Raw genomic sequence first — 20,033 nt, 5'->3', positions numbered from 1 at the left:
ATGCTATACACGTGTCTTTTACATTAGGGGCCATTCTTTATTATATTATACTTTGTCGTAACAGGCCTTGCAGTATGTCCGACACAACTTGGCTTCCTTACGTTAGGTCTACATGTGTGATCAGCTATCGAAATATGCAGTAAGTCTGAGAGTCTGGTGCTGAAACCAGTCTAAATTAAAGCTTTTATCCATCATGGTTTTTTTTCTCCTTCAAGTTCGTTGTTGAGGATCCTTTCTCCTCAAGCTCCAGGCTTTTCCAAAAGTTAAATGGCATAAAGGCAAAATTGTTCTTTTTTTACTATCTAAGGTACTGTTCTCCTTCAAACCATTTCCCGTTGTGCTAGTGATTCTAAAATAGGTGATTCTTTCTTTTTAGTAAATATTTCAAAAGACGTATTTACGTGTGCCTGTCTTGTCTTCTCCTTTGACTCAATTTTTAGCCTTAACATATTCATTTTCTGTGGTCCCTTGTAAATAAACCGTCTCGTACTTTAATTAGTTTTGTTGCTGTTCCTTTAATCCTCCCAACTTAATTCTATAGTAGTGAAGTCCACGCAGGTAGGAAGTAGATTTATTGAAGTAAGTTACAAGTAGAAGAGTTCTAGTGTAGCAGCCCCACCGGGAGCAGCCTATACTCCAATTGTCACACTTTATCTCACAGGCACCCAACATTCCAATATGCATAATCACTCCAACATTCCATGCAGCACACAGCACATTCACATTGGCTGAGCAGGGGGAGAAATAATGGCAGGACATTGACATGAACAGGATACTACATATCCCCCTTTCTTATATAACAGAAGCATAAAAATATGGTGTTGTATAGCTCCTATATATCCTTATATCGTGTTAAGTTAGCATAAGTACATTTGAGATTTAAACGCCATTTTTCCATTCTTGCAACTTCTGCACACGACCCTTAATTGTTGACTTAGCTTTCAACCTAGTGGTTTGCCGTGGTGTATGTGAGAATAATATGTTATTGCTCTGATATCAGTCTTGTTTAATAAACCATGTCTGCACGGAGAGTGCTGAAGTTTCAGGAGCAACACGATATGGAATTGTTATGAGGTCTGATCTCCACGCTTTCATAGTCATAACACAAGTGCAGCCTTTGCCAACTTGGGCTTGAGGCGGGATTGATATTGCTTTGCACGGGATTAGTTAACACACTTGATGCGGTGCACATGCAGAGAGAGCTGGTGTATGCTGATGTGATTCCTTCATGCTAGGACACTAAGGTATGGGCCCGCCCTAAAACAACCCAAAGAGACCTTCTTAGCTAATAATATAATATATGTGTTAGGGAGGGTGAGATATAAGTGTTGTTAACTCTTATTCATTACAGCATGTTAACATGCTGTCACCATTCGCTTTTTATGTCTTAGTAACTATGCTGATAATTTTGCTACTGATAATAAGTATACTTGTATTATCAAAGATACTGCGCCTGAGAAGACGGCATTAGTAAATAAACATTTCAAATGCACATGTGTCTTCTTTACTCCATGTTCTGGTTTGTAATGATAATATAACGAAAGAGTGTTCATGAGTCCCACGTACCCTGAGGTACTGTAAGTTCATGTTCTGGTTTGTCTAAACATTGGGTGTTTGATATGTCCAATGAGACACTGTAGCTAGCTCGGTAAGGGGTGAGTTGGTTGCTAAGGTAAGTTTTGGGACATCCTAATTTGCCGAGGTTCCACTCCTCTGTGCACAGTTCTGTGTGAGTACAGAAACCCTGCAACATGGCGCCCAACGTTTTCGGTGGTCTTATATCATGACACTCGAGTAGTTTATCATTCATGCCTTAACCCCTTCACATCCGTTTCCGGAAAACGGGGTGTTGGTGAAACCTACCTATTTTTTGAAATAGGTCTTTATTCAAGCTTGATTCTTACTTAAACGGTTTCTTTGAATTACTACCCAGTTGTGCTACAAAGTATTCTTTGTGTTTTCTTGTTTCCAATTCTGTGATGGCGGCAGCGGTGGCTATTGCGCAGCATAGTCGCGTAGCGGTACGCAACCATCTTCAGACGTACCAGGTCCCAGTAGATGGGATGGCTGTGATTTTCGTGGTAAGTGCAGATCCGGCGTTTCCTTACGAGTTGTTTTACTCTTGGGTTACGTTTCCGGCTGTGGACGCTAATTCTGGTTTGTACCACTCCTACACCGCCTCGGATGTCCCGGCTGAATATACGCCATACAGGGCATTGGAAATACCTATTGATCATTGGCAGCATCGAGTTTGGTTTGATGGCGCCCTCCCCCACTCTTTGTCCCGTGCGAGGTTAGGTCCACTCTCAATTCCAGGTACTAATTGGCCTGCGTTGGGTGGCTTTACCCCGCACCCGAATCACGGGGCTTGTACCCTGGCAGAAATTCGCAGGCTACATGTAGTTTCCATTTCCGTGATTCGTGCTTTAGTGCAATACATCGGTCGACATCTTCCTGGTGGTCCCCAGGGGGGTGCGGCCGCTCCCATGGAACGAGGCGGAATGCGTCTCAATCCAGTGATGGTAAATTCGGTTTTTGGTGCGCGTCCTGTTGACAACGATGACTTCCCATTCTGGCTAGCAGAGAAGTTTGATCAACTGGAGGCGGTTTTTCCGAATTCTACTCCTGCTGATAAACATAGAATGTTGACGATTACTCTACCGAAGGATATTACTCCTGAACTTGCTGACTGTGACAGCTGGGGAAAAACATTTGCGGCAGTTTATACAAGGTGCTTCGGCACCCCGTCTATGACTGCCCTGCCTGAAATCGTTAGACGTGTTCAGAATGATCACGGTCCAGAGGCAGCGGTTGAATTGGGTATGCGCCTGTGTGGTTCTTTTGAGATTGTAAGTGATCTCATTCTCTCCAATGTTAAAGGAGATGCAGTTAACTTTCAGGTGTCGAATGCTTTGGCTGCTCTGCCCGATGCCGACAAACCCCGCCAGTTAGCAAAGATTGTGGTGGCCGCTTATAAAACGATTGGCCGCACAAGTAGAGGTCTGAAATATTTTCCAGTGAAGGAGAAAAAACAACCACAGGGACAATCTGCAGTGACAGATGCCCAGCCCAAGTCCAAGAAACAGAATTGGCCTAAAAAACAGACACAGGGGAAGCAGACTACGCAGACTCAGGGTCCTTTTCCTGCAATACAAGCTCCTGCGCCACCCGAAAAAGTTTATGATTTGCGCGACCGCGCGATGATTAAATCGCCTGATCGTTTTCAGGGTTCTGATCAACGCTCTCCTCGTTCCTTTCAGGACACATCGGCCCAGAAGACCGGTGGAGGAGGAGGGGGTGGACGTGGACGTGGTGGCCAACAAGGACGTGGCCAATCCCGCCAGACGGACGGCGCAGTGAAGCAGGAGGATTCTACGCCTAGGCGTCCGCAGTTTGCGAAAAAGAAAGTCGCAGCCTTAACAGCGCATCGATATGCCACAGATAGTGAGAACGCGGCTTCGGAATCTGACGTGGGCTCTGACCTTGCTGGACAGCGCGGCGGAGATAACCATAGTCAGAGAGGCGCTGCGTCCACTACTGAGGGTGACAGCGACTGATGTCTACGTTGTGATAGAAACAGCGGATACGAGACTTGCTCCCCCTGAAAGACTATATGAAATTGTCCTGTTAATTGAAGGTGACATACAGCGAACCGTTAAAGGTGTATTTTGGGAGAATCTGTCTTCTACATATGATATTTTACTTTCGGAGGCTGACTGGCCCCCACCTTTTGTGCTCGCGGCGCCGCGAGGGGAGGAGGTAATCCTACCCAGTTTCGCGAACACTGTCTCGAAAGAGCATGCGCAGCATTTTGCAGAAGAGTGGGCTCGGGCTCTCGCGCCGGCTCTGTACCGTAACCAATGTGGTTGGGATAAATTGTCGCCTTGCCACGAAATTCCGTTGCGGTCTCAGCCGCAGCCTCAACCTCAATATCCCATTCGGCGTGAAGTAAAATCTTCCGTCGCGGAAATCCTTGAACAATTGGAATATCAGGGAGTTATTGAAACGTGTGTGTCACCGATGAATAATCCCCTTTTTACTGTGAATAAACCTGACGGATCATATCGTTTGGTTTTGGATTACCGGCATTTAAACTCGCATTGCCGTAACTGTGCTGTACAGAATACCCACGGCTCTGCCCTAGTGGATAGTCTCGTGCGTAAGCGTTTCAAGACAACGCTTGACATATCCAATGGTTTTTATGCCCACAGATTGGACAGCTTTAGCTCCCAATGGACCAGTTTTACAAGCGCTGGAGTCCAAAAGCAATTCCGGCGTCTTCCAATGGGCTACAAGAATAGTCCTGGTGTATTTACCGCTCGAATTGTCTCTATTCTGGAGGCACTAGACCCTGATGCTTTTTCGTATGTGGATGACATATATCTCACAGACGACGATATTTGGGAGCATCTGTGTCGTGTAAATTCTCTTGTTTGCAACTTCGCAGACATGGGTTACAAATTCAACTTTGCAAAATCGCACATTGCTGAACACACAGTGTTGTTTTTGGGCTATGAGCTCAACAATGAAGGTAGAGGTTTGGCTCCTCACTTCTTAGAGAAGTGCGCACAATTGCGCGCACCAACGACACTGAAAAAATTACAGTCTTTACTGGGCTTTTTGACTTTAGGCAGAACTTACATTCCGGAATATGCCCAGCGTATCAAGCCTTTGTATGCTTTGATACAACCAACTTTCTCAAAATCATGCTGGCTGCCTGAGCATTCAGCCATTTTGCAATCCTTGCAGGCTGATCTGCTCGCTTCTAAATATTTACTGACTCGTGATAACCACACCAACCTGGTAATAAGAATAATTCCTGGGACGGTGGGTTTCACCTACCTCACTTTTAATGAAGGTGACACGGTACCTATTGCTTACAAGTCACACTTGTACACCTCGGCTGAGATGCGGTTTCCCACCATAGAAAAGGTTTTAACTGCTGTACAGATGGCAATTCTAAAAGAACGTGCTCTGTCACAGGGGAAACGCATGCTAGTGGTAACACCCTGTCCTCATTTAGAGGCAGTCACGAAAGCCAGTGTACCAAATTCAAAGGCTTTGCACCCTCGGTGGATTCAGTGGGCTGCGTCATTGTCATCCGCAGATGTCATGTTTATTTTTGACGCTTCCTTACGGTCGCAGGAGTACTTGCAGTATGAATTCGTTCATCCTGCTCCTCTGGCGATGCGACCTTTGGAAGAATTCCATTGCATCATTTACACTGATGGGTCGGCGCAGGTTGCGCATGGCTCTAAACATGCCTACGTTTCCGCATGCGCCATTGTGGTCGGTGCTATGTTGAATGATGAGTTCATTTCCAGGGAGGTACACACGTTGCCCCTGGGCGATTGCACCGCGCAATTGGCAGAGCTTCGTGCTCTCTTACTAGCTTTGGAGTACGCAGATCCAAGTGTTACTACTCTAATTGTAAGTGATTCTTACTACTGTGTCCAGTCTTACAATGAAAACTTGTTCTTTTGGATTCAAAATGATTTTCATGATTCCAAGGGTAGCACAATAAAACATAAAATGATCTGGGTTCGAGTGGCAGAGCTTAAGGCTATGTTGCCACTCGTTTATGTGATTCATACTCTCGGTCATCAGCGCGTGGGAGTACACGCTGTTGGCAACTCGCTTGCTGATGAAGCGGCGAAATCAGCAGTATCTACATACTTAGTTGCAGCAGTTACTAGGTCTAAAACCAAGATTGATAGCGACATCTTGGCAGCGGTTGCTGCCTCTGAGAAGGGAAGTAAACATCCTTCGGGATTCCCTTCGAAGTATAAATACCACTTAAGTCCCGAAAAGGTTCCTTTTGTGACAATTCCTGATGTTGGGGAACGGCTGATTCCCAACTCGGATCGCAGAACAGACTTGATTACAGCGGCTCATGAAGGTGTGGCGTCTGCGCATGCGGGCGTCTCAGCCACTGTAACGCAACTACAACAACGTTTCTGGTGGCGGGGACTGTACAAACAGACGCGTGATTATGTCCTTCTTTGTGACATATGCCAGCAGATTAAACCTTCCACTGCTACGCGTCCGCCTCAGACTCAGTTGTACATTTCTAATAAACCACTAGGCTGTGTTTATTTAGATCACTGCGGTCCATTTTCATCTGATACTGCGTATAAATACATCTTAGTAGCAGTTGACTCATGCACACGCTTTGTGTGGGTATGGCCACATCGCAGCGCTGATTCACGGACTGTCATTAGAGATTTGCGTATCTTTATAGGGATTTTTGCCTGTGGTACCTTCCTTTCGGATCAGGGTCCGGCTTTCGCCTCTAAGGCGTATAAGGATGCCATGACTTCGATGGGGGTCCAAGTCAAGTTTTCGTCACCCTACAGACCCGAGGGCAATAGTGTAGTTGAACGAATGAACCGTGATTTAAAGCAATCTTTGACAGCCCGAGTTATAGGCACTGGCAGAAACTGGCTGGCTCACCTCTATGGCGTGCAGCGTGCTCTTAATATTCTCCCTAGAAGGTCTCTGGGTGGGCGGACCCCATACGAAATGCTCTTTGGCATCAAGATGTTCGTCCCTGACCTTGACGGTCTAGACTCGGTGGTTCGCGCCACTTCCTTTGACGCAGATGAACATTGCAATGTTTTACAGAATCTACAAAAGACGAGAGACAGTCTTGCAAAGGAACATTTGCCCTCCACTTCGGATGATGCGTTGCAGATCCCGGTAGTTGGCTGGCTACCCCAAGTTGGAGAACTGGTTCGAGAGAAGATCGACAACAAGAAAGGGTTTGGTCCCTCCTATCGAGCTCCGGTCCCAGTGCTTGGAGTGAAGGGCACAAGAACAGTCATTTTACCACCACTTCCAGGTCGTAAGGAAAACAGGTTTATTTCTATTGACGATGTCAAGATACACAGAGTGGCCGATTCTTCTTAGCATGACACCGGCTGTTTCCTGTCCTTCCATTGTGAGAAATTCAATTATGCCCACTGCTTCTAATAATGAACCTGAGGTGGCCATCGAATTACCTGCTGTTTCCAGTCCATTATTGAATAATTTACCAGGAACTAACCTTGATGAGACAGACTATACATACCCCACTGATTTGTCCATGCCTGACCTGCAAGCTCGTTTAGCCACGGAATCCAGATTTTCATTTGACTCTGCTTCCCTTGCCTCGAAAAAACCATCTGAAATTGCAGTATATGCTAGCCTGTTTAAAAAACATTTTTTGATACCTCCTTGGATATACATTTGGCTGGTCCTTTTTTCACTGTACCTTTTTATGACAATTGGTTTTGTGTTTTATTTTTTCCGGATTATGAATGGACACTATGTCGAGGAGAGAACTTGCATTACTCATTTAAATGGAACTTTGGCCCCACTTTCCTCTTCACATTCTACACATAGATTAAAAAGAGACTTGACTTTGGTTAACTTCACAGCGTGGCCTGTTCTGGATGGAATCGCGTGGGATGCAGTTCGTTTTCAGATTCATGGCCCAACGGAAGTCGTTAATGTCCCTAATGTACTAAGAGTTAATATGGGGGATGTGGTGAAACAAAACATTCGTTCTGATGATTGGGATGTTAATGCTGTGGAGAGTTTGTTTTCTGATTTGAAATATTATGCTGCTTTTGATGCTGAGGATTTATATTTAGAATCTGCTAATTATGGTGAATTGTTCTGTTACCAACATTATGGCAATCACTTCTTACACAAGACATCTTCCCGAAGGGATGCGGTTAATTTTACTCAGTGGGAACATTGCCCAGCACCTACACAAGGGAGTTCAGAAACGTTTCTTAAAAAGTATACTTATTTCACTGACTTTAATCAGTCCAATCCTGAGTCCTTTTATTTTAAATTTAACAAACAGCCACTGTCCAAGGTTCGACTTACAAATACAAAATTGTTGTATTCGAAGGCCTTCCTGGATCAATTAGTTACTGGGGGGTATGAGTTATGGAAGGATACCATAGACCTTAAATCAGTTTGGGGCTCAAGGGCCTGGCAGGTACAAGGCACAGAGGCTTTGCACCGTGCATGTCTCATCCCAAATCATATGTTGTTTTTAAATGAAACCATTTCCCAGACCACATGCTTTGGATTGGCTACATCTAAAAGGTTAAACACCCCGTCTTTCCCGGAGTTGGAGGAATATGAGAATTGGAGTAATTTTACTAAATTGTCCATTAGAGATATACAGGCTCTGCTTCTGAATTCCTCCTTTAACATTTCCAGTATGAATCCCAAGGGTTGGCTGCTTTGGCACCGTAGTGCTGATTCTTGCCAAAAGAGATTTTTAAATATAACTGACGGTTTTAAGGCTGTTAGATCTGATCCCCGTTTTGATTTGAGTCATACTGTCACCTCTTACTCTGTTGGCAAGTTGTGTCAAGCTTGGCTGAAACATTCAACTTTACCTGCGGTTAAGTATCACCTTTCCAAACTGAATGCAGACGTGGATTTGAATGATTTCATTAAGGGCCCAGCTAGTGGCAGGTCGAAAAGGTGGTTATATGGTGTTTACAATGAAATTTGGAAACTCTCACAGATTGAGGCTGCTTCACGCCTTAGGGCTATTGATCAGGCGAATCTTGAGAAAGTACTTGCAGTTGTTGACAATAGCATTAACGTGCTTTCCTCTAGAATTTACACATTAGATAATATTGTGTCGTCTGTTGTTGATATTGTACATGATGAAGTATCTGTATTATACCATGGTCAAAATCAATTACGTTCGATCATGCAGTTTGCATGGACACTTCAGACTCTGAAAATGGGTAAAGTTCCCTGGGGATACATGAATGTTTCTTCTTTATTTGCACCGTTTAATTTGACAGACAAACAACGCTTGCTTTCAATGCGTGATGCTTCCTTTTCTATGCTCCATATTGAAAGGTTGGAATCTTTACCTTTTTCTGTGGCAGAGGCCACTGCTGCTACGTGGCTTATCCACGGTTTAATAACACTGCCTTTTGCTTTATATAAGTTTTCAAATTGTATGAAATATGTGCCAATAGGTCGTTTTGAACCCTTAGGTAGCGGTTTTCTTCATGAGGTCTGGTCACTCCCATACACATACAGATGTTTCAAGGATGACCAAGAAGTTTATCTGACAGGGGATGAGTGTACTGAGACGCCAGATCATTCTTTAATGTGTAGACACATACAGTTACACGGTTCATGTAACAGGGACAGACCGAATATGGCTTGCGTTTTACAGGGCACGCCGGTTCCTGCTATAATCCCCACGTTTAAATTGTTAGAGAATGGTAGTTATTTAATGCTCAATAATGAAAACTGTTGTGGTTTGATTAAAGGTATAGCTTTCATAGTAACAGTTAGTGAGCGAGTTATTTGCTGCAGAAATGTGCTTTATCCTCCCACACGTGAACATAGGGAGTCTTCCATTTGGCCACAGATACCGACCTTGGGAGCAGAATTCAGCGGCATGGCTAGAATAAGAGCTCTATTGTCCCAGAAAGAGGTGGCCTTGAGCTCGGCCCGTGAATCTTTCGTGCTTCACATTGCTAACACCCGTACGGAGGTTCAGGCTCTTTTAAACACTGATTTGCCCTTGCATTTCGGAGCCATGGTACGTTCTATCTTTAACGCATCCTCCACAACGGGCCTAGCACATTTTTTTAAAGTTGTTAGCGGTGGTCTCGTGACTTCCTTTGAGAAGATTTTTGGAGTCATCCCTGCTTTCTTCCATTCTATTTTTTCATCCTTATTTGGAGGGTTCCCGTTTTTACTTGCTTTAGCGGCTGGCGCATTGGTGGTTTTCTGCCTTTTTAAATATGGATGCCCTTCCTGTGCAAGACCACGCACAGCTACTACTGACGCGGTTTCGCAACCGCATGCTTGATTACTATGGCACACTGCCGTTAGCGACTCTAAGCACGGCGTTTGGATTATCTTTTCGGTTCTCCTATTTCACCTGTGTCCAGCCTGTATTTCGCTGTCTGACCTGTGATTTCCTTTGGGCCATTGATTTGTGTCTCTGCGGACCAGTATCTTCTGACGTCGATTTTGATCAACTGATGAGTCCTATCATTGCTCACGAGTTGGTTTGTTCTGACGAAAGGATTATGGCCTTGGCGGTGGCACATGGACTAATGGGTCCCTGGGATGTGTTGTCGGCAGCGCAAAATTTCTTGGAACTAAGTTTTCTTGAAAACCCACCGAGCTGTCCTCTGATGGTTATAGAGGATCCGGTGCTGGAGGATCACGTATGTTCCTTTCATCTTTTAAATTGGATGGCTGAACTGTTTTCGGATGAGGACAGTGACTTCCTCCTGGAGGCTGTTGCAGCTTACTTTTCATATACAGTCTTATCATAGACACTGCCTCAAATTGACGTGCTGATTGATAGCATTTCCTTGAATTTATTGACTTATGGTCAAGACATTTTATTTTTTGCTTGCCTATTGGCTTGAGCCACATTATATTTGTGGGCTATTTTTTAGCATTATTTTTTATAATTGAATTTTTATTCATGCTCGTTTATAAATGGATTCTGCTCTCATGTGATGGCACTTCTGTTATCTTATTTAGTCCGTTCTCGGATCATGGGGGGGTGTTGTATAGCTCCTATATATCCTTATATCGTGTTAAGTTAGCATAAGTACATTTGAGATTTAAACGCCATTTTTCCATTCTTGCAACTTCTGCACACGACCCTTAATTGTTGACTTAGCTTTCAACCTAGTGGTTTGCCGTGGTGTATGTGAGAATAATATGTTATTGCTCTGATATCAGTCTTGTTTAATAAACCATGTCTGCACGGAGAGTGCTGAAGTTTCAGGAGCAACACGATATGGAATTGTTATGAGGTCTGATCTCCACGCTTTCATAGTCATAACACAAGTGCAGCCTTTGCCAACTTGGGCTTGAGGCGGGATTGATATTGCTTTGCACGGGATTAGTTAACACACTTGATGCGGTGCACATGCAGAGAGAGCTGGTGTATGCTGATGTGATTCCTTCATGCTAGGACACTAAGGTATGGGCCCGCCCTAAAACAACCCAAAGAGACCTTCTTAGCTAATAATATAATATATGTGTTAGGGAGGGTGAGATATAAGTGTTGTTAACTCTTATTCATTACAGCATGTTAACATGCTGTCACCATTCGCTTTTTATGTCTTAGTAACTATGCTGATAATTTTGCTACTGATAATAAGTATACTTGTATTATCAAAGATACTGCGCCTGAGAAGACGGCATTAGTAAATAAACATTTCAAATGCACATGTGTCTTCTTTACTCCATGTTCTGGTTTGTAATGATAATATAACGAAAGAGTGTTCATGAGTCCCACGTACCCTGAGGTACTGTAAGTTCATGTTCTGGTTTGTCTAAACATTGGGTGTTTGATATGTCCAATGAGACACTGTAGCTAGCTCGGTAAGGGGTGAGTTGGTTGCTAAGGTAAGTTTTGGGACATCCTAATTTGCCGAGGTTCCACTCCTCTGTGCACAGTTCTGTGTGAGTACAGAAACCCTGCAACAATGGTTACCTGAAAGAAAAGAAAACAATGTGAAAAGGAAAAAATGAGAGGAACACAAATGCAGCAGAAAGGATGCAGTGAAGTGAACAAAGAGGAGAGAGCAGAAAGATAGGTGGAAGTAGTAGAAAAGGAAGCAAAACATAAAATTAAACAAAAATATATAACCCATCCTCTCCTATACATTTCAACAGAATAGAATACAAAATATGGCAAAAGAAACAACAATTTAGCAGATTGATGTAAAAGCACCAATGACTACCCCCAAACACACCCACTGGCCAGACAGGCATGCAAGGAGGCAAGACATGACACAAAACCAACTAAACACTTGACTTACAACCGGATACATGAAGTAGTGAAGGAAGAATCTCCTCCTATACAAAGAAGAAAGAGAAACACACTACAATGAGGGAAAGACCATGGACAAAGGAAGACAAATATATTCCAGATTCCAAGGATGAAAAGAAGATAAAACATCAGGAGGAGAACTGAACAAGCGAGAAACACATTTCCATGTATAAAAATGTAATACAATATTTGCATAACGTTACAAGTAAATAAACAGCAAAGTCTAAGTATAGACACAAAAAAAACGGTCAAGAAAACGGGAGTAACACCCATAGACACAACCCTCGTGTGTAGATTAACACTAGCAGAATTGTGAGTGACTCCCAATGAGACACACCCTGTGAAAGGATAATAATGTAAAGCTAGTACGTGTAGATGGGACTAACACCCATAACCTACCCCCAAACATAAGGGTGGGTAGCTAATGTAAATGGGACTTTCACCCATAACTTACCCCCAGACATAAGGGTAGGTAGCTAATGTAAATGGGACTAGAACCCATAAGCTACCCCCAGGCATAGGGGCGAGTAGCTAGAGTTGATGGGACTTGGAGCCATAATTAGGTACCCTAAGTAAGGGTAATCACAACTTGAAGCAGCGTAAATGGGAGGAACACCCATTTAAGCAAATGTAATGTGAGCAGATGGGGCTAGTACCCATTCCCGTCCCTAATGTAGGGAGAGTAAAGAGAAATGTAAAACCAGCAAAATGAACAATGCCGCCATTCCCTTATGGAGAAGGTGTGTACCCAGGGACCGGAAATGTAAGATAATGTGCCACCAGAATTTACGGAACAATCCCAAGAAGGATAACAGGCCAGCTATGGAGCTTTAAATAACAATTCAAGATAAGCAGAGCAGAGTGTGGCAGATAAACGGAGAATGTCACTGAGGTTGCATGTGAATGGAGCTTGAAGAAAAACGATTGTGGCTGTATAACAAAATCTACTAATCGTTTATACTGCCTCCTGAATCGTTTATGCTGTTGTGGCAAAAAACTGTTATTTTTCCATTACTAGGCTAATGCGTTGACGTTTGCATGGTGGACGTGAGGACAGATTCATGGAGAAATGTTCACAGCTCGGGCAAACTGAGAATGATGCCACAGTAAAAGCTTCGTCATGGCGTGAGCTATTACTTGAAGCGCGTATGGTGATTGGGAGAAATTCTACGTTACGCACGTTTACTTGGCATCATCGACATCTAGTCAAAAAGGAGTCCTAGGTTTCTGGGCACCAGCTGGATTCTTCTGGCTTGTTTGATAATGTTCTGCGCTAACTTGGCTTTACATCAGATGAATCTTTAACAAAAACATGGCGGCACGTACAAGGCGCTGTGCCGGGTGACTCCCGGGGAGTACATGTTGAGAAGCATCCTGGAGCAGTTCGGGAAGCTGCCTAGCAACAAAGACAATGACGTGAGGGCTTCACGCGACGACGAATGGAGGTAGGAATGCGCGCGTAGGAACAGTAAAATCGTTTGCATTCCAAATAGCAAAGCAACAGTTTAACGGCCGAGGAAGCCGGGTCTCTGATGAGAGAAACTGTTAGGAACAAATTACTGACTCACCAGAAATGTCTCGCTACCTTTGAAACAGACACAGTGTTAGCAAAGTGGTAAACGCCACAACTTCCTTGCGGAGAGTAAGAAAGTCAGTCGCAACGTTGCCCACAATGACAGACACGATAAAGGACAGCCCGTTGACATGCACATGCAAAACCCCATCATGCGGAAACGCCTCCGCGTTAGAAAAACGTATAACACACCGCCATACTAAACACAAAAATCCAGTTCCGGAATGGCCCCACAAAAATCCTCGGGGCGAGACAATGTTCAGCAGATGAACACCGGTATCCTCCACTTGCGATGTAACTCAAAAGCACATTTTGGCTCTGTGCAGCTATGCGTCCCCCAAACACCGAAGCTCCTTAGAGGCAGGTTGAAGGCAATAACAAACATTTTATTGTAGAAAGAATTCATCAGCACTGTGACACTTGCCATGGAAGATTGTGGGCAAAGACCATTTTTCCCATCCTTGTAGACTGCATTGATTTCCCAAGCTCCGTGATGTTTTTGTATGTCCTCAGGGGCATGTATGTGACTAGGAAAACATATGCGTGACACAAAAGAATGTACAAGCTGTATGTTGCTAGACTTGATGACGAAATCAGTGCTTGTAACATGGAAGTCCAAAGTAAGTAGTTTAGATGAGCACAGCACGCCTAGGCTAGGGCTGTCAGATGGTGATGACACTAGTGGGGCTGAGTGGCGTAGTGCTCCATCTTCACAGGTTTCTTGTGGACATCTAGTGTTGTATGTCAAGTACTCCTTGCTTTTTCGTGGACGTCTTTATTGTTCTGTGTAGAACCCCTTTGTTTCTTGTGAGCCTTTTTTCTTTTCAGTGGATACCTCCTCTTGGTAATGTATGTTTTGCCAGCATCTGTAGGCTCTGTAGACAGCTTCAGGTCCTCTTTTGGCTGCCAGGTCTCACCAACTCGTCACCAAAATAATGTAGTAATGAAGTCCATGCAAGTAGGGGGTAGATTAAGTAGATTTATTGAAGTAAGTTATAAGTAGAAGAGTTCTAATGTAGTAGCCCCACCAGGAGCAGTCTGCCTGCTGCTCAGCCTATACTCCAACTGTCACTTCACCTCACAGGCACCCAACATTCCAATACGCATCATCACTCCAACATTCCATGCAGCACACAGCACATTCTCACTGGCTGAGCAGAGGGAGAGATAATGGCAGGACATTCACATGAACAGGATACTACAAATTCCTTTTTAGGTCTGCTTTTTTTTTTTTTTTGAAAGTCTGAACCGTGCCGTGTAGATTAGAAAGACTTTTACTAATACATGTAAATGTGGATTTTCTTTCTCACTTTTTAAATAAAGGCATTTATTGCTCATCTTTATACTCCATTACTCCTTTCATACTATATTGAGCTTCCTTTTGACTGTCTATTCTTCCCATCACTAGGAAAAGAATTGCAGCCTTCCAAGACCAGGGTGCTGTGGCCAAGATCTGATCCCCAATTGTTAATTCCCGGTGGAGATTGCTCAGCACTTGATGAACGCAGACGTCTATAAATGGTGCTGTAGGGTTTGCTGCTTTTAGGTGCCATATGGCTGTGTGAACGTTTGCCTTTGTGTAGTGGTACCACTTTAGACCTAATGCAGGGCTGTCCACAATGACCTCTTTTCTTGCTATATGTTCACTGCCTTGACTTTGTGTCTTTTATTTTTTGTCGTAGCACCATTGATCCTTTTTACCTGAAAGTGAGCTGCCATTATGATGCATGTTTGTAGCCTGAGCTTGCCCCGCCAGTCTGAATCTAGAATTTCAAAGTCAAGAATGCCTTCTCACTGTTACATTAGTTGCCGTTTGTCTACCTGCTCTATTGCCAACCTCATAAGCACCTTCGATTCAGTTGTCAGAAAGCACCTGGCCTTCATACAGCTACTTTGCCTGTTTGCGGTTGTCTTATGGGAGAAACTTATGTAAATCTTCCATCTCCTCCAAATATGCCATCCTATCAGAGCCAATGGACTGCTGAGTTGGTCGGTCAAAGCATTAAAGCAGATGTTTCAAGTGTTTCACTGTTTGTGTCCTTTGTTTTCCTCTTCTGTAGACCGAGTTCTCCTTCGGTACTGTTTTTTTTTTCTATCTTCATAAATGTTTTCACTATTGAATCTGGTGGCGGGCTGCAAAAGTAGTTATGATGGCAATGTATGTTTTATCTCAACATTTACAGAAATCCAGTAGCAGGAAAGTATTTCCTGCTTCTTTAGATTTCAAAACGAACTTTGTAGCTTTCTTACCTTCGTATTGTACGATTTTAATGGCCTTTGGCCGACCATATTATAGTCGGCCATCCTTATTGATTTGGATGTTTTCCTTAGCACCACCTTCCATCGTGCCCTCACTGCTAAGATCGTCTATCGGTTATATCGTCAGAAGTCTAAGGACAGTAATCATCACTGGCAATTCCTCTTAAAAATTGAGGTTTTGCTCCTTTTTGGCAGTGAGGGCTAGGGCCTCCGTGTACTATCTCTTCAAAGATCATTTAGAAGCAGGCTATTTACTGGTGTTGGGTATTTTAAAGAAATTGTGTCGTTAAAGGTTTTTAACCGGCACAAGAAAGTAACTTTCAGCCTTTTCTAAGCTGATTCCACTCCAGTAACCATTTGTTCGGCTCTAATTAGCCTTTCACTCTAAGCAGCTCTATTTAACTAAGCATGTCTAAATCTTTGGAAACCCAATCCCGTGAAACGGGCCCTAAAAGAAATGCCACGTGTTTCTTTTAAAGTTGGGAATTAAAATTTCAACAAAATGTACAACGCACAAGAGGCCTTCTTGAGCAAAGACCCTGAATGCTAGGAAGATCGGTCTTTGCAACATGGCAGCAAACAAACTCGTTGTTACGAGCTGCCATTCGCTGAGACTCACAAAATATTCAACCTTTCACAGACTATGGAAATCTTCACTTTAGAACACTACAGAAAACTTTGAGATTCCGGCCAGAATTCAATTGAGGACATGTAAGATTATAAAAGCTATGGTAAAAACTGAGGAATGTCGAACATGGTATTACTTCTGGCATTTAACTATTTTTAGCACTATTTCATCCTACACTTTGTTGGGCAACCTTGTGCCCTAAAGTAACAGTTCGGCTGGACTGTTCCCATATGGCACAGGGTCAAGACTGATTTGCATATTGCCAGGTCTTAACTGGGGTGGCATGGTGAGCAAAAGAATGATGAATTTAACCCAGATCTCTTGACTGGGGTTGAATGTTTTGATTTGTCTGCATTCCACACCCGGTATGCCCAGACTTGGGTCCCAGGCTCACTGTGCCACTGTATTCAAGCTATCCTGGCTGATGAAGGGTTAAACCCCAAAACCGTTCGTTGGATGCTTGTTTCCGGTCCAGGGAGGACCTGGCTTGGCAGTTCGGGCTGGACTGTTCCTATGGGGCACAGGGTCCAGACTGATTTGCATATGGCTGAGTTAAAACTGGAATGGCATGGTGAGCAAAAAAACGATGGATTTAGGCCCAGATCTCTGTACGGGGGCGAATGTATGACATTGTTCTGCATTCTGTCCATCAATGTCGTTTTTGCTAAAGTAACAATATGGTAAATGTGGAACGGATGTCCCGACTAAATCCAATAAATGCCTTCCAGGGTGCCTTGCATAGGTGCAATCGATCTGTACTGGCACAGTGGCAATGCTCAGTAGAACCTTTTAAATCCCGCCCCCTACACTCATCATCACTTTATGCATCCTTATTACCTACAAATACCCTGTATATTCTTCAGGTTAGCTTGGTGGCCCTATGAACAGCTGATTCGATGACAGCCTTAGGCAGAGGGTGCCCTGAACCTGGCCATCTGGCCTTATGTTTCCTGATGAATAACCCCACAAGGTAACTCATTTCTCAATTGAATCCATTTTGGTTTGACTCGTGCCAAGCATAGTACAGCTTCCTGAAGCCCATGCTTCAATGTTCCTGCACTTCGGGTCTACTTTGGTATTCCCCTTTTGCTAGTTTGTGGGGTATTTTCATCCATGTGGAGAAGTGTGGCTCACTGGTTAGAAGCGGCAGACCCTGAAACAGATGTCGGCCCGGGACCAGGGTTCAATTCCCGTCACGGCAGGGTCTTGGGTCAATGTCCGCGGACTCGATAATTCTCGCCTAGGTGCCTAAGCTAATCATGGGTCCCACTCTGCAACTCTGGGCAATAGCTTGCTTAATCTCCACAACGGCCCTATCAGCGCCGGGGATGCCTGGCTGCACCTTGGGGGTGCCCAGGAGGGACCATCTCACAGGGAAAGCCAGGACGGGTTCCCCAGCGGTATACAGCGCCAGGACACTCCGAGATGGAGTAACAGTGCGCTTTACAAGTATACATTTACATTTACATTTACATTTACATGCCGTTGGATCTCTGGGCCAAGTAAGATCCAGAGTGTCAAATGTGACAGCCAAAAAAGGAAGTTGAAGAAAGCCATGTTATGTGAGGTGCCATTCATTGAGATATTTGTGTCTATTTACTGACACTTTCAGAGTCGACATCCATAAGTCATCTCCATTGTAAAAATTACTAAAAACTATTCTGTATACAGCCGATAGGTTCCAGGATAACCAAGTAGTGACTGACCTTAGAATTCCCTAACTTGTCCTCTTCATTTTTCTCTTGTTTGGTTAGATTTCTCATTCAGTGTGTAACATTTCATTCTTGTTTTGTTCCATGGAGGTGTGGATCACCTGCAGCACTTCCACCTGATCAACATCTACCTTTTCTTTTCCCGGCAGGCTCCAGTCATTCTTCTGTAGTCTCACCTCCTTGCAGATTTCCTTAGACGAGATCCATACGGGTGACATATTCCAAGATAACTGCTTTGTGAAAGCATTGCTTGCATCCGTGGTAGCAGAAGAGCAAAGTTAGGGCCTTATGCCTAGTCCAGATGAATACAAGGAAAATGTTCTGATATTTTTCTCGGAAGAGCATTAAAAAAAATATTGACATGTGTTTCAGAGTTTGTTTGTGCTGGGCCATTTGACCTTCAACCTGTCTTGGGGATGGTGCCCGGCGACATGCACTTTTTTCGGCATTTTAGTTGTGCCTCCTGTCCACCTCCAGTTGCTTATGGTATTCTCTCTTTGCCCTCTTGCAAACATGGTAAGGGTATATTTTTCAAGCCCTCTGTTTCTCTTTTTCACGATGATCTCATTTATTTGAAGCCTTGATCAAATGTGTTACTGTCCTGGGATAGCTCTGTAAAGTGGACCCAAACAGCGTCCATTCTGGGGCTTCGCTAAAGAGGGGGTTTGTTTTCCTTTTTGTGCTGCTCTTTTCAATCCCAATGTTTTTTCCTTTCCTTCAGTAATGTAGCATCCGCCCCTGTCATCCTGAAAAGCTACTGTTGTTTTCAGTTCCATTACATTCAGTGTATGACGGTTCTGCCGCCCATTCACAACACATTACTGTCAGTAAGCAAGAGTTCGATACAGAAAAGGTTATAATTCACTGTTGTGTCGTGTAAAATTATTATTCATGCATTGCCATGTGGCAAAGTCTCGGGTTCACTTCTATAATATTATGGGGGGTTGTGTAGCATAATATTTTATGTAATAAATCTCTGGTTTCGTTCACCTCCATGGTAATTCTAGGTCCACCCAGTACTTATCGAATCAACATATATGCATGTAGGAATACATGGTGTGCCTGTATTTTGCAAGCAGCCTCATGTAGATGTAGTATGTTATTGAAGAGATGGGCAGTGTTGTATTTTATACTGCTGAATCTTGTTTATTTGTGCTTAAAATTCTTTGCTGGTCCTTGAACAGAGAAATCAAAAAACCTTGTGACCTGAATAACAAAGTTGTCTAAGCAGAACCAGGCTTAAAGAATAATCAATTCTTCTTACTTGCTGTCATATCTTTGTGAGGATGGCGTTACAGTGCTGATTCTGTAGCCCTGAATCAGGAAGTAGATGTTAAAAGAAAAATAACGTGGCTGCTCGTTTCTCATTTTTAGGTATGGCATCATCCAAGACCTTTTGATGTTACTAAAAATATATTTAAATATCTATACAATTGGGAAGCTAGGGTGTGGTTGGTTATGCTAAAAGAGGTGGTAAAAAACAAACCGAAGTTCCCATTTGAACTCCCATAGGAATCCCCATGGGAATCTTTGCTCTCCGCTACCTTAAGAAACACTCGCAAATCTGTCAAACCTATTTAACTCTGAACCTATTTGATGGATTTGCATGAAACTCTATACATCAAGAGTAAGAACATAAGGGCCTGCCAAATTTTGTACAGATGTGGGAAAAGACACAAAAGTTAGTACCATATACCATAGCTAAGATTTTGTAAACCCCATCTTTTAAATGTTCTCCCCTTTCATTGACATGCATAAAATATGACATACCAAGAGAAAAATAAACAAATTTCATGCTGATCCTTGAAATGGTATCAGCTATTATAATTGACACTTTTTAGAATCCCTTTAAAAATGTCCCTCCCTTCCCCATTTAAGTATTAGCACAAAATTGAATGCACTAACAGTGAGTTGAAAAGGCTAAACATCTGCCAATTTTCGTTTTTTCAAATAGTACTAAAGTTCTCTCGTAGGGGATCTCCATTGATAGTCATAAGCATTTGAATAGTCCTGCACACATGC

The 20,033-nt window shown here is 43.4% G+C and overlaps 1 protein-coding gene across 1 annotated transcript in view; it reads left to right on the top strand.

Annotated features, from left to right (window-relative positions):
* The window catches only part of MRGBP (MRG domain binding protein), a 103,470-nt gene that overhangs the window by 69,541 nt on the left and 13,896 nt on the right, over positions 1-20,033 (top strand). The gene's annotated exons all lie outside the window — the stretch shown is intronic.

This window comes from Lissotriton helveticus, chromosome 7 (assembly GCF_964261635.1).
Source record: "Lissotriton helveticus chromosome 7, aLisHel1.1, whole genome shotgun sequence".
NCBI classification, from domain to species: domain Eukaryota; kingdom Metazoa; phylum Chordata; class Amphibia; order Caudata; family Salamandridae; genus Lissotriton; species Lissotriton helveticus.
The sequence above is the reverse complement of the archived record's forward strand: the minus strand, read 5'-3'. Positions and strand labels throughout refer to the sequence as shown.